The sequence below is a fragment of the Alligator sinensis genome, unplaced genomic scaffold (assembly GCF_000455745.1).
Source record: "Alligator sinensis unplaced genomic scaffold, ASM45574v1 scaffold623_1, whole genome shotgun sequence".
NCBI lineage: Eukaryota > Metazoa > Chordata > Crocodylia > Alligatoridae > Alligator > Alligator sinensis.
In genome coordinates, this window is record NW_005842769.1 from 604,671 (window position 1) to 616,657 (window position 11,987).

An 11,987-nucleotide genomic window follows, 5' to 3' on the forward strand; every position below is an offset into this window, starting at 1 on the left:
AGTGGGGAACTGGGGTACAGATTTGGTTTTGAACCCCTGCCCCCCCCCCCCCTTCATATAGATTTTAACCTTCTTTGTTGCACCTAGAAGAATGCATCATGGAGGCTACTCCAGCTTTTCATGCCACTGTGCAGACTGGAGGCAACAGCTTAATTCAGTGGTCAGCCTAGCTAGTTGAGCTAGATTTTATATTTAGAATTGGGGCCTCCTGTACAGCTAATAAAAGTTTATTCCTGCATCCTTTACTTCTGCAATTAAGGGGAGTCAAATTTTACATTTTAAATGATCGTAGTAGTGTCTTTTGTCTATATCTTTCATGTTCAGATATGTTCAGTGTATTATGGTGTGTTGAATAAGCTTGAAACGCCTAGAATTTAAGAAATATCTTTCCTGTGTCCATAAAAGCACTTTCCTCCATTCTGACAGAATTATGGAAGCTTCAGAGCAACCATATAAAGATATAAAAGAGTTTACTTTTAACAACACATAGTGGCCCTTGTGCTTATTTATATCTTCTGCATTTGCAACTGCAACACTGTATTTTAAAGAAGTCAGATAAAATGCTTTATCCACTGGTTATATTTTTTTGAAGTTTGGGAGATATGTTTAGTTTTTATGTTGGAAACTGCCATGCTATTTTAGGATCTGCTGAAAAAGAGTGTCTGAGAAGAAGAGAGCCATCATAAAGCAAGGCTTTGGGAAATCACAGGTTTTCAAACCAAGTTTACTGTAAATATATTAGATCTGTAGTTAGTTTTCAAAAAAAACATTTTGAAAAACACAGCTGCTGCAGAGATATCATTAGTTTTAAAGGCCCCAGCTCTGAAAGACTTAAGTGCATGTTATTTATGCATTTTTAAGAACTACTCTGTATAAAGTGAATCACATGTATAAATAGTAGCAGGTCAGGGCATAATGTTTGTCTAATTATGCCTTTGACAGATTCTCACCTGTGATGTGTTTGAAAAAATGGTCCTAGTTTGATAGGGTTTAGGCTTTTTAGGGAACCTTTTATTGTCTCTCCCTCCAGCATGTGTATATATATATATATATATGGTTTATATTAGGGTTATTATATATATTAATAATAGTCATAAACCTAAAAAACTAGCACTATTCTGTCCCTGCACCCTCTTTGTGTCTTGACTGATTTAAATTTTTTCTGTGTGAAAGTGAGCACAAGTGTGACAAATAAAACTCAAATGTCTCTCAGACCTGCAAGTTAACACTTTGTTGTCATTTGATATTTTACTTTTTAAACTAACGTTAAATTTTGTCCAGGCTTTTTACTTTTCTGATGCATGTGGTATGTTACCCGTGTTTAAAAAAATAACAACACTTTCAAAAAAGTGTTTCTACTTAGGAAAGAGACAGAGAAGTGAGGTGAAAGGGCAATAGACACTTGATTAAGGCATTGCGTCAGAAGTCTAATGTCAGGAAGCAGAAGTTATATTTTGGATAACTGGATTTTTCTTGAAGACCTTCTTTTAAAAGGACGACAGATTAAAGTGTTTGCTTACCTTTGCCTGGGTTAAATTATATGGTGAATGCCTCTGATATAATATTTGAATTTCATCTGAAGGCTGTAAATATTTTTCAGATCTGTCTCAGCTATTCATATGTTTAGGAGAGACTCTCACTTGAGCTGAAGCATATCCATCATTCTTAAGAGTATCCATCATCACACTTCCTGATTCAATAAGAGATGATATCTTATTATCCTTTCAGTGAGTCACCATATTTATATGTTTAGTTGACATTGTCCAGATGTATCTTCTTTGATTCAGACTGTTGGGTATTGTGGGACTTACCATTCCCAGTGCTCCACATAACTAAGATTGCAGTTGTGTGATGCTGTGCCATACAAAAAACTGTTTTTTTTATCTGTGAATGGCATCACCAGATATCAGCTGAGTTTGGCAGAAAAGGTTTATACTTTTCAGTTTTCTTAAAAAGATCAATTCAGTCTAGTGATTCTTCATTAGCTTATAAAATGATAAAAATTCTAATCTGAATTTGCTGCTGATAGCTAGTTAGTATAAGGTTTTTTTTCTTTTACAAAAGGTCAGTATGTAACATTGAATGTATAGGTTTACTGTTACTTTATTATATTATTGTGTAATATTTTAAAGTTGAAGCAGTGTTTAGGAAATGCATATAATTATTTAGATTCTGTGTAGACTGAAACATTAGCATAAAGCAATTTCAAAATGAAACTTTTGCTAGAAGGTATTGATTGTAGTATGACTATATTATAATTTTCACTTAACAAAGCATGCCTTACCATCTTGCATTAAATCAAGTTTCTTTCCCCTATTTTAATGGACTGTGTGAAAGATTGATTAGGAATTGCTTTCTTTTCTATGTTATACTGATTGTGATGTGCCTTCTAATTTTGTTACAGTCAGAATAAAAGAGAATTAGGAACATCTAACCAAATGTTCATTACTTAGGAGATATACAATACACATTCTGCAAAGACAGAAGTCGGGAACTACGCCTCTTCTTGATGATGTATTTTATAAATTATCTGCTTGTAGAAGAAGTGTACATTTTTTAGTAAAATGAGAAAATGATTTGAGGGAAAAGCTTACATAAGTATCAGTATATGGGCCATTTCCTGCTTTATTCTTTGTGCTTGAGAGATCCTTTTTGTTTTCAAGTCCTCCCCCTGTCATATTCCTTAAGTAAGTAGAAGGCTGTCTTTTCAAATGAAATGCATACATTTTCTGATGTGTGGAAGGCATCGAAGCTCGGACTTCAAAAAACAGCTTCTAAGGATGCTAAGCCATGACAAAGTGGGGTTGGAGGGGGAGGGCTACCAAACCCCTTCTAGGCCATTAAAGGGTTCATGGAAACATTTATGTGCTCATTTAACAGACTTTACTGCATCTGGAGGGTGTGCAAGGTTCAACTTAAGTTTTAGACCCTGTTTGGGCAGTACAGGGCTGTTACCATGAAGGAAAGGTTTCACAGCAATGGAAAGAAAGGACTTGGGATTGAGGCAGCCCTCGCCTGTTCCCAGAGAGATGATCCATCAGAGGTCTAGTTAGGTCAAGTAGGAGACAGAGGTGGTGTTAGATGCTGTGGGAAATAGCTTTGGAAAAAGGCACAAGACTCCATACAGACAATCCTATTACTCAGCATTCAGTAGAAGAATGGAGGACTAGGCACAAACCTGGAATGGGCTAAAGGCAAACTTTTGGCAGGGTGAGGTTGCCTAAGTTGTGTCTTATTGGCTTTTGAGTTCTGCTGAGGAAGACTAGGAACCACTATTCTGAAAAAAAGCTGAATTAAAGGGAGACCCTGAAGATGCAGAGAAGATAATGTAGAGAACCAATATTGTGTTTGGATGCTATGTGTTTTAGACAGTCTTGGACAGGCCAAATCTTTGTAGAGATCTGATCAGAGGGGTGAGTCCACCACTACAAGAGACTGACAGCAGTGGTGCTACAAAGAGGCACTGTGGAATGAGGAGAGATGGCAGTGCTGCAAACCAGTATGCTAGGATTGGGTCTCTTACAGGGTTATAAATATTCTATAGGGGCAAATAGGGCTGGATTAACCCTTTAGTGGGCCCATGGCAAACAAACTCATGGGCCCTGAGTTGTCAAGATCCTCCTTCCCACCCTGGCACTGCTGCCCGCGGGAAGCAGGCCACTGTAGTGGCGAGGCCAGCAGAAGGGAAGGGAGGTGGACGGGGCCATTTGCACCACTGCAGAGCGAAGGACTGTCTCCCCGACCCCCTTGCAGCTCAGGGCCCTAGGCATGTGCTTAGTTTCCTTATGCATTAACCCAGCCCTGGGTGCAAACCGTATAAAGAACATGGAATTCCTTGACTTAGTGCATATAAACATAATTAGAGTCACTTTTGGTCTTGAATATTAGGGAATTCTTCCTGATGGGAAGATACTAGGCTGTGGAATAATATTCTAAAGAAAGTGATATGTGCACTGTCAAGCACAGTGCTAGTAATGTGAAACTGGAAAAAAAACCATGCAGTTCATGTCATGTGGACTAGATTGCCTAACTCATCTCTTCTATCTTTACCTGTTACAATGCTTGAAGTAATCCTTGTGGGTCAAACCAGTTATAACAGGCTTCAACTTCTTTGGATGAGAAAACCACATCCAGAAAGATGATTGAGATGGACCTGAGGACAGGCAGCTGAAAATGAGCATTTGATTAAAAATGACCTCATTCTTAACTACTGATTAGGGATTTTGCAGAACCAGGTAAGATCCTAAAATACAAGAATTCTTGTAATTTTCTGTAGGAGGACAAATCCTCATTCATGTAAGATATGCCCTGAACTATTGGATTTGAGTTGTTGTACATATGGTAAAAAGCTATAAAATCCCCTTAAAAAGAAGAGCGTTTGGAAGGCAGCTACTCTACTGTCATGACCATCTGTAATGACAACCAGGGCAGCACAGCAAAAAAGAATGAATCCTGGAAATTGGATAGATTTTTATTTATAAGCATTACATTACAAACAAAACTGAAAGAATTCAAAGATGTAAAACTGAAGTTTAAAAACTGGTATTAATCCTTTAATGTAATTCCAAATGAGTCCTAAAAAAAAAAATGAGGTGTGAACTTTAAAAAAAAAAAAGTGATAAAACATGAAAGATTAAATCCTTGTGACATCTCCAAGAGATCATCAGAAAAAGAGCAAATGAGAGAGTGCTGCTGTTGCTAAGAAATTTTAACAAGGGCATGCTGGCACCAAGTCAAGCACCTGGACTAAGTAGCTGGTTTGGCATTTGGCAGGTGTCCTGGGGAGAAATAATTCTGTATATGTTCTGTATATATACCTTGCGTTCCCCCCTCCACTCCACTTTGCTTACAAAGATAGTTATGTGAGATTTTTTTTCTGTAGATGCAAGATCAGTAAAATTATTGTGCTATTGAATTGCAGTGTTTTAGTGATAGCTATAGAACACCTAAGGTCATCTATGTCTATTAAGGCCAGGGCTCATTTTACCAGAAACATTTCTGCCTTGTAAAACTAAGTTGCCAATTCGGATGAGCAGAGCTCTTTTTTTGGTCTTCCATTCATGTTTTACTACCAGTTCTGCCTTCTGCAGACTTTCAAAAGTGTGAATCCCCTGCTGTTCTTGTGAGACTTATTTAGATCCCATCAAGTTAAACAGTAGTCATTTTTTTTCCACTTGGAGGACAGTGTTTTTTTTACATCAGGTGTGTGTATTATTTCCCCAGGTGATGCATGTATGATGATCCGTTTTCTTTTAGCTGTTGATATTTGCTAAATTGCTTTTCATAACTTTTCTGCTATGTCACTGCTCCATTCCTAAACCTGTCCAGACTGACAGTTTTCTTTGTAATGTAGTTTTGACTTTGTAGTTTTGGATAAAGTTTCTTGTTCAGGAATTGGTGGAGAATATCGGAGGGTTCTTTTATTCATGGTTTTTAATTCCAAACAACTTCTTCTCCCTTTGTAGTCTGTGACCAGCTTTAAGTCTGTGGTCTTCATAATCAGTATCTAGGTTGACAGGGCTGAGCACTCCAAATATTCTTTATTTCCATTAAGTTACTTATGCCTTTTAAGGAGTAGTTATTAAAGACATTGTTGAAGGACTGGCCCCATCTCCATCAGCGGTATTCTAATTTTGCATGAGAAACTATGCCCTTTCAAAGAGGGAGTAAAAGGAATTTGGAAACAGTTACTAATGCTTTTGCCCCATTTGTAAAATGCTCACTGTTTCTCCTGCATGGTAGGGGAGTTTTATTTTTTCTAAGTGCTATTAATATGCTGTTAGAAGCTCTTAATGTTTCAGGCCCACCTGACTATTACCTTACACATTGATTGTTTTAATATCTGCTCTTTATTTGCAACTAACCCAGGAGAACAACAGAGGAAGTAGGAAAAAGTCACCTGAACCTGCAACAATGTGGCAGCACCACTCAATTTCCTCTTTCAGTGTCAAGTACTGACTACAGTTCATAACACTTATCATTGCACTAATCAAGCATCAGAGAGAGATTGCCACCTGTCTGCCTTTTCTTTAATGTCTAATGCCTGTCACTATAGTGTCTAAAGCCAACTCTTTAAAATTAGATTGGTGTGGGAGTGTCTCTAGTGGACCTCATGTAGTTTCCTGCTCATGTCTCATGTTAGGCCCTCATATAGAAGTATATTTGCGGTGCCCTCAGTCTCCTTCTGGCTTCCCTCCTCCCCATCGCTAGCATGCCAGTTCTGTCAGGGAAACCTTTTCTGAAGCATTTCAGAGAGTATACTTTCAGTGGGTATTTGGAGGCTTGGTATGTAAAATTGCATGCAAATAATTTTTTTTAAAGTTTTAATTTCTCTGGGTAGTTACACTTGTTTGTGCATGCATAGTGTTTGTGTCAAACAGCCCACCTCATTAAAACTTACCATGTTAGGTGTTAATTTTCTCAAAAGAGCTCAAATATTAACATAAACAAGAAAATGGATCTTATTGTTGCATCTTCAGTCCCTATTCCATTAGGTTGCTTTTGTTGAGCGCATACAAACATTTTTTATAAAGAAAAAAAAATTATATATTGCATAGGAACAGGGGGACATGAGGTTAGTAGGGAAGGTGGCCATGGATACATTGTGGGAGATGAAAGTCTTTTTATTTGCAAGCTGACCTGTCCTTTAAATTGATCGGTGGAAATGTGGCAGATTGCCTAAGCAAAGTGGCATCAGAGCATCTACAGGAAGTTTGTTTGGTAAGTATATTAAGAGGTGTTTAACCCTAGCTTTCACATTTGAAATTTGATTTACAAATAGGGTTTGTAAGATTAAATTGCAGGGAAAAATTCCAACTGTATTAAATTCCATAGGACTTTATTATTGCTGCTGACTTCAGTACTGTTAGGGTTTCACTCGCAGAGTCCAACTGTGGAATATGCACTTGTACCTGTTTTTTTTTTTTAAAAAAGGGAACTTCCCACAGGCTGGTTAACTAGCCTTAATTGTCTTGTTTGAACATGGATTGGGTATCCCCAAATATTATCCAATCAAAATGGAATTGTACGTGCTATTAACTAAGCAGGTACCAATTTAGTGCTCATATTGCTAAGCATTGTAATTAAGCCTTTATGTGCATCTTAGCATGGTTATTGAGAACATACAGTACATGTTATAGCTGAAGGAATTTTGTGGAATAATTGTAGGTTTCCTTTAAAAATAAATGCCACTGCAGTAAAAATGGGGAAGCCTGGGATTTTTCTTAAACACTGAAAATAATTAGGAAGTTTAGAGCAATCAGCAGGACTAAGACTACTCAGTAATTCCAAGAGTAATGAAAGAATAGCAGGCTCTAACATTAGGCTTTTGTGCCAGGATAGAAGTTCAACATATCCTTTTATCTTCTGATAATATAGAAAGTTTGCAGTCTTTCCTTTCACCCAATTCTCCCAACTGGGAAAAAATGTTAAACCCATGATTGAGTTTTTAAAAACACATAGCAACTCGGACCCCTGCAGATGCTCTATATAAGATCAGTTGCAATTAAAATGGCACCAGGGCTTGGTTTTAAACCCTGCCAAAATATATATTGTATCATTTATATAAAAAATAAAACTTGTGAGCTTTTCTTTTGTCACTTACTGTTGAGATAAAACATGAATTATTTCACTTGTTTCGAGGTGTTCAGCTAAACATCTATGAAATGCAGAGCTACAGTAAATATCTCTGAGCCTAGACAGGTAGATGCAGTAAGAAAAACTAGAACAAATTCTTAAGTTGCCAATATTGTCACAAAGTCTCCATGCAGAATGAAGTTGTTTGACAAAGTGTTTCCCTGGTGATTTGGCTGCAGATGAAAATGTCTTCAGCAATAAAATTTCATGCTTGGGTCTCAGCTCTGTGCGCTCATCAATCAGCAAATGGCATATCAAGGATCTTTTTTGCTGGATTAGTTAATATGTTGGCAGAAATATGTGAAACATTGATATTCCTTGGAATTTCTAGGCAGTTTTTTTTTTTTACTCTTAAGCATGCATTCATTTTTTGCAAAATATATTTTGCCAGCTACAACTTACGTTACTAATCAATAGCACGGTGCCGTGGCAAATATAAAAATTTTTATGTACAAAGATTTTCATAGCCACCATTAATGACCCACACCAAGAGGTTTTCAGTCAAGGGAAATGGGTAGTGTAATACTTCCAGTGATAAAGCATCTGGAGATTATAACAGAATAAGATGTGCATGTCCTTCATGAATTTAGTTCATTATTGTCTAAATAAAATAGTATTTTGTAAAAATCTTAATCATTCTACATTTTGGTTGTAAAAGACAAATGTATTAGTCTTACCCTGTTCCATAATGGCTGATTACTTTTATAAAATATCATTAATAGATTTAGGAATTTCAATTACATGGTAGCAAAGAAGTTAATCACCCTCTATGTTAATTATTTCTGATACCCCACGAACAAATATCTTCTAGGAAACTGCCTCCTGTGTTACTGAATAGCTGTCAGTGAAGAAGTTGCTTTCCTTAAAAGATGCATTATTAAGGAGATAATTTCACCATGTTTTGTGCTACATCTGTTGCTGCCAGTACTAAATTTTATAAAGTAATTTAAAGTATGATAGATGTCAGCAATAACTATTATTTCATACCTACTTATTAAGCACAAATTGGAATTTATTGAAATCCATATGAAGATTTCATGTGAAATATAGAAATTAGTACAGTACTTCCAAAATACCTACCCAGATTTTATTTCTAGCAGCTAAATTGGATCTAGTGCAAACAACTAACACATTCTAACAGAAAGCCTCTACTTGGAGCATCCTACCTCTTAGCAAAATTTTTCAGGACAGCAGTTACCAACTAAAAATAAGCAATTTTTCTTTAATATTTTCAAGGCTAGCCACTTGTTTGGGGCAGGGGGCAGGGAACAATGGGAAAAGGGAGGATTTGAATGGGGAAACATTAAGATGACGGATTGCAAATTTATAAGAAAAGCAAGTAAAAGGAGACAGAAAAGGTACAAGTGAGAGGAGAGAGAAACTGGGAATGTGAAGGAAACTGGGAGAGGCAGGAAGGCAAAAGGAATGGAAAGAACCAAGAGGCTAGGCAGCAAAGATGGATTAGAAGACCCAGCTAATCAAGCAAAGAAAAGATATTGGAGGTATTGTGCAGCAAGGCTAGGAAATCAGAGAATTAAGTAAAAGTGGAAATCACAAACACACAGTAAGTAAGGAACAGAGGGTAGGATGAATGATATGTTGATGGGAGGAAATCGATCCAAAATAGAGAATAAAAGCAAATGTGGCAAAAGGCAGATGAAAAAGTGGTGACAGCACAAAATTATTTCCTTATAACAAAATTCTGCTATATTTTGGGATTTTTATTGTTTTACATTCAATATTTTTAATACCAGTGAAATTGTTCTTTTATTTATTACTGTTGTATTGCCAGAGACCCAGAGGATTCCTTCAGAATCAGTTGAAAAGAATTGGTATCTTAACAAAACCCAAGGTTTTGAAAAGAAGCTGTGCAATTTTAGGTTTGGCTTCTTCTTTATGCACAGATTGAATTTACCAGTTTTAGCATGTATATAATATGCCACTTGTACCCTCAAATTTTTATAGCTCAAACCAGCAGTTGTGAGGACTTGGATATGTAAGAGTAGGCAGGATTGAAGCCTTTGTGTGTCAGATATGGTGGACAAACATAGAACCACTTCATTTTGTTGTGCTAGGTTGGGGCTAAGACCATCTGCCTGGGCAGAAAATCCTCCCAAGCTGTTCAAAACTTTGATCCAGGCATGTAAGAGTAAGATGGCTAAATCCAGAGCAGATGTGTGAGAATGATGAAGACTGGGAAGTCTATAAACCAGTAAAAATAAATTCCACAGAAGAATTCTTTTTAAATGGAAAAATGGGAAAAAATTCTGTTCAATTAATGATGTGGGAGTCAGACAACATTTAATGTACTGAATGCCGTGAAAGGAAAATTTGAGCATAAGGTACAGAGACATGTAGGTTGGTTTGGATGAACACATTTGTGTGCAAAAATTGCACACTGCCTCAAAGAAATTTTTTTCCCTATGTATTGAAAGGTGTTGGAGATTTTTCTCCTGTAATATGTACATTTTTTTACTCTCACACATGAATAGCAGTAGTATCAAAATAATTGCTGCAAAAACTATACTAGTGTTGCTTTATGTAATGTTGGTGCAAGCACTACAAAGCGTTACAAAAAATTGTATACCTCCTTTTATTTGCTGCTTGATTTATTTTGAAATGCAAACCTATGGTCTATTCCAGTACTGTTCTGGCAGAAGCAACAAATACTCGCATCTGGTTTTTTCTCACTACTAAAAACAATCCCCCCCCCCCTCCACAAATACCATCCCTTATGCCAAAGGACTATGCGAATCTACTGTAAACTTATATCCTGGTTGGAAATAAGGCTTTAGGTATACAATAAGTTGTTGAATACAAGAAGCAAGTTAAATAAGCTGTTATGGTTTCTCCAATGCCAGAATAGTGTAAATACAATCCAAGTATAAGGTGAGCTAAAATAGCATAAAGTATTTACTGAGCTAGAATTGGAGGGGAAGCAAGAGCAAATGGGGGGCGCTAAGTAGTAAAGCTGCCTATTCTAGAAAGGACCTAGGATATCCCTACACTGTTTCTTTTATTTCTGCAATTTATCACCTGATCTTCTAGAATTTTATTTATGTAATTTATTTATGTAATTAATTCAAAGGGGCAACTTGTGACGTGGGGCATGTCCACAGACGCAAGCAAATTGTGCCACTTGGGGCAAAATAACCCTGCCTGGCTCCTCCTGGATCTGCAGCCAGGACGAGCTAGAGCCTGGGGCCAGCAGCTGTGCTGTCCCCAGCAGTACAAAAACCTACTGTGGCCAGCAGCTCAGGGTTACTTGACCTCAGGAGCTTCTGGGGCTCAGGCAACTGGTATCTGGGGACACTAGCCCCTTGTATCAGCTGGACTGCTGAGGCAGTATCCCAAATTCACTTTTTAAAATATCCCAAAATCCACATTCTTCCACAATTAAAATAAAAGAGAGAGAGAAAGGGGGATTGATCAGATGGGCAATATTTTATTGTTATATTTACACTGTTAAAGAAATTTGAAAGCCTATCAGTGCAGGGGAAGCCTATCAGTGTCCCCCTGCTCCCCATTTATTCCCCTGCTCCCCACGCAGTCCCCCTGCCCCCCGTTCATTCCCCCCCTCCTCTGTTCATTCTTCCAGCTCCCCGCTAGCTCTCCCAGCCCCCTCACACTCACCGGCAGTAGCAGAGAACGAGCAGGAGGCTGGAGAGAGCAGGGGAAGTCTCCAGCTTATCTCCAGGGGCTTATCTCCAGCCTCCTGCTGGTCTCCAGCCCCCTGCTCCTTCTCCTGCTTGTCTCCAGCTTCCCGAGGTCCCCTCCCCCCTCCTCCAGCCCCACAACCCCCTGCTTACCCGGCAAAAGCTGGGTCCGGGTCCCTGCAGCTTGCACCGCTGCCTGCCCACCATGGGCAGGCAGTGTGCTTCAGGAGCGGGGAAAGGATCAATCATAGAGATGCTCTGGCACTCTGCCAGAGTGTCTCTGGAAGACTGAGCCTCTGGTTGCCTTGGCATGGTCTGGGACTGTGCCCTGACCTGTGGGTGACTTTTTTTTCCATTTTATTAAGTTATACATCAGAAGCTCAGCTGGTATAAGCCAGTATTCTGTCATCTTCAGTGGATGTACGCTTATTTCACAGCAGCTAACAATATAGACTCTTATTGCCTTTTCTCTGTATTATAGCAGCATTAGGGCACCCAGTCGAGAACCAGAGCATCATTGTGCTTGAGCTTCTAGGGCGTTATAAAGACAGGTCCTGCCCTAAAGTGCTTTTGGGTCAAGTGTGTGACAAAATGCAACTAGTGAGTGAAAAAGACAAATTGTGGAGGAAAAAATCTGCAATAAGTACATTTTTTAATATAATAAGCAGTAGCTGCTTAGCTTACCACCTGCCTAAC

General features: G+C 38.2%; 1 protein-coding gene across 6 annotated transcripts in view; it reads left to right on the top strand.

Annotated features, from left to right (window-relative positions):
- RSU1 (Ras suppressor protein 1) overlaps positions 1 to 11,987 on the top strand; it is a 171,420-nt gene that overhangs the window by 131,172 nt on the left and 28,261 nt on the right. Inside the window, exons 10-11 of one of the 6 annotated variants that reach the window (XR_003096463.1) lie at positions 1,601 to 1,727; positions 4,069 to 4,235. The exons of 4 other annotated variants lie outside the window; for them this stretch is intronic. The gene's annotated coding sequence lies outside the window, so the exon portion shown is untranslated. Of the gene's footprint in view, positions 1 to 1,600; positions 4,236 to 11,987 lie in introns of all 6 variants that reach the window. One more of the 6 variants, XR_003096461.1, reaches the window with a different exon arrangement.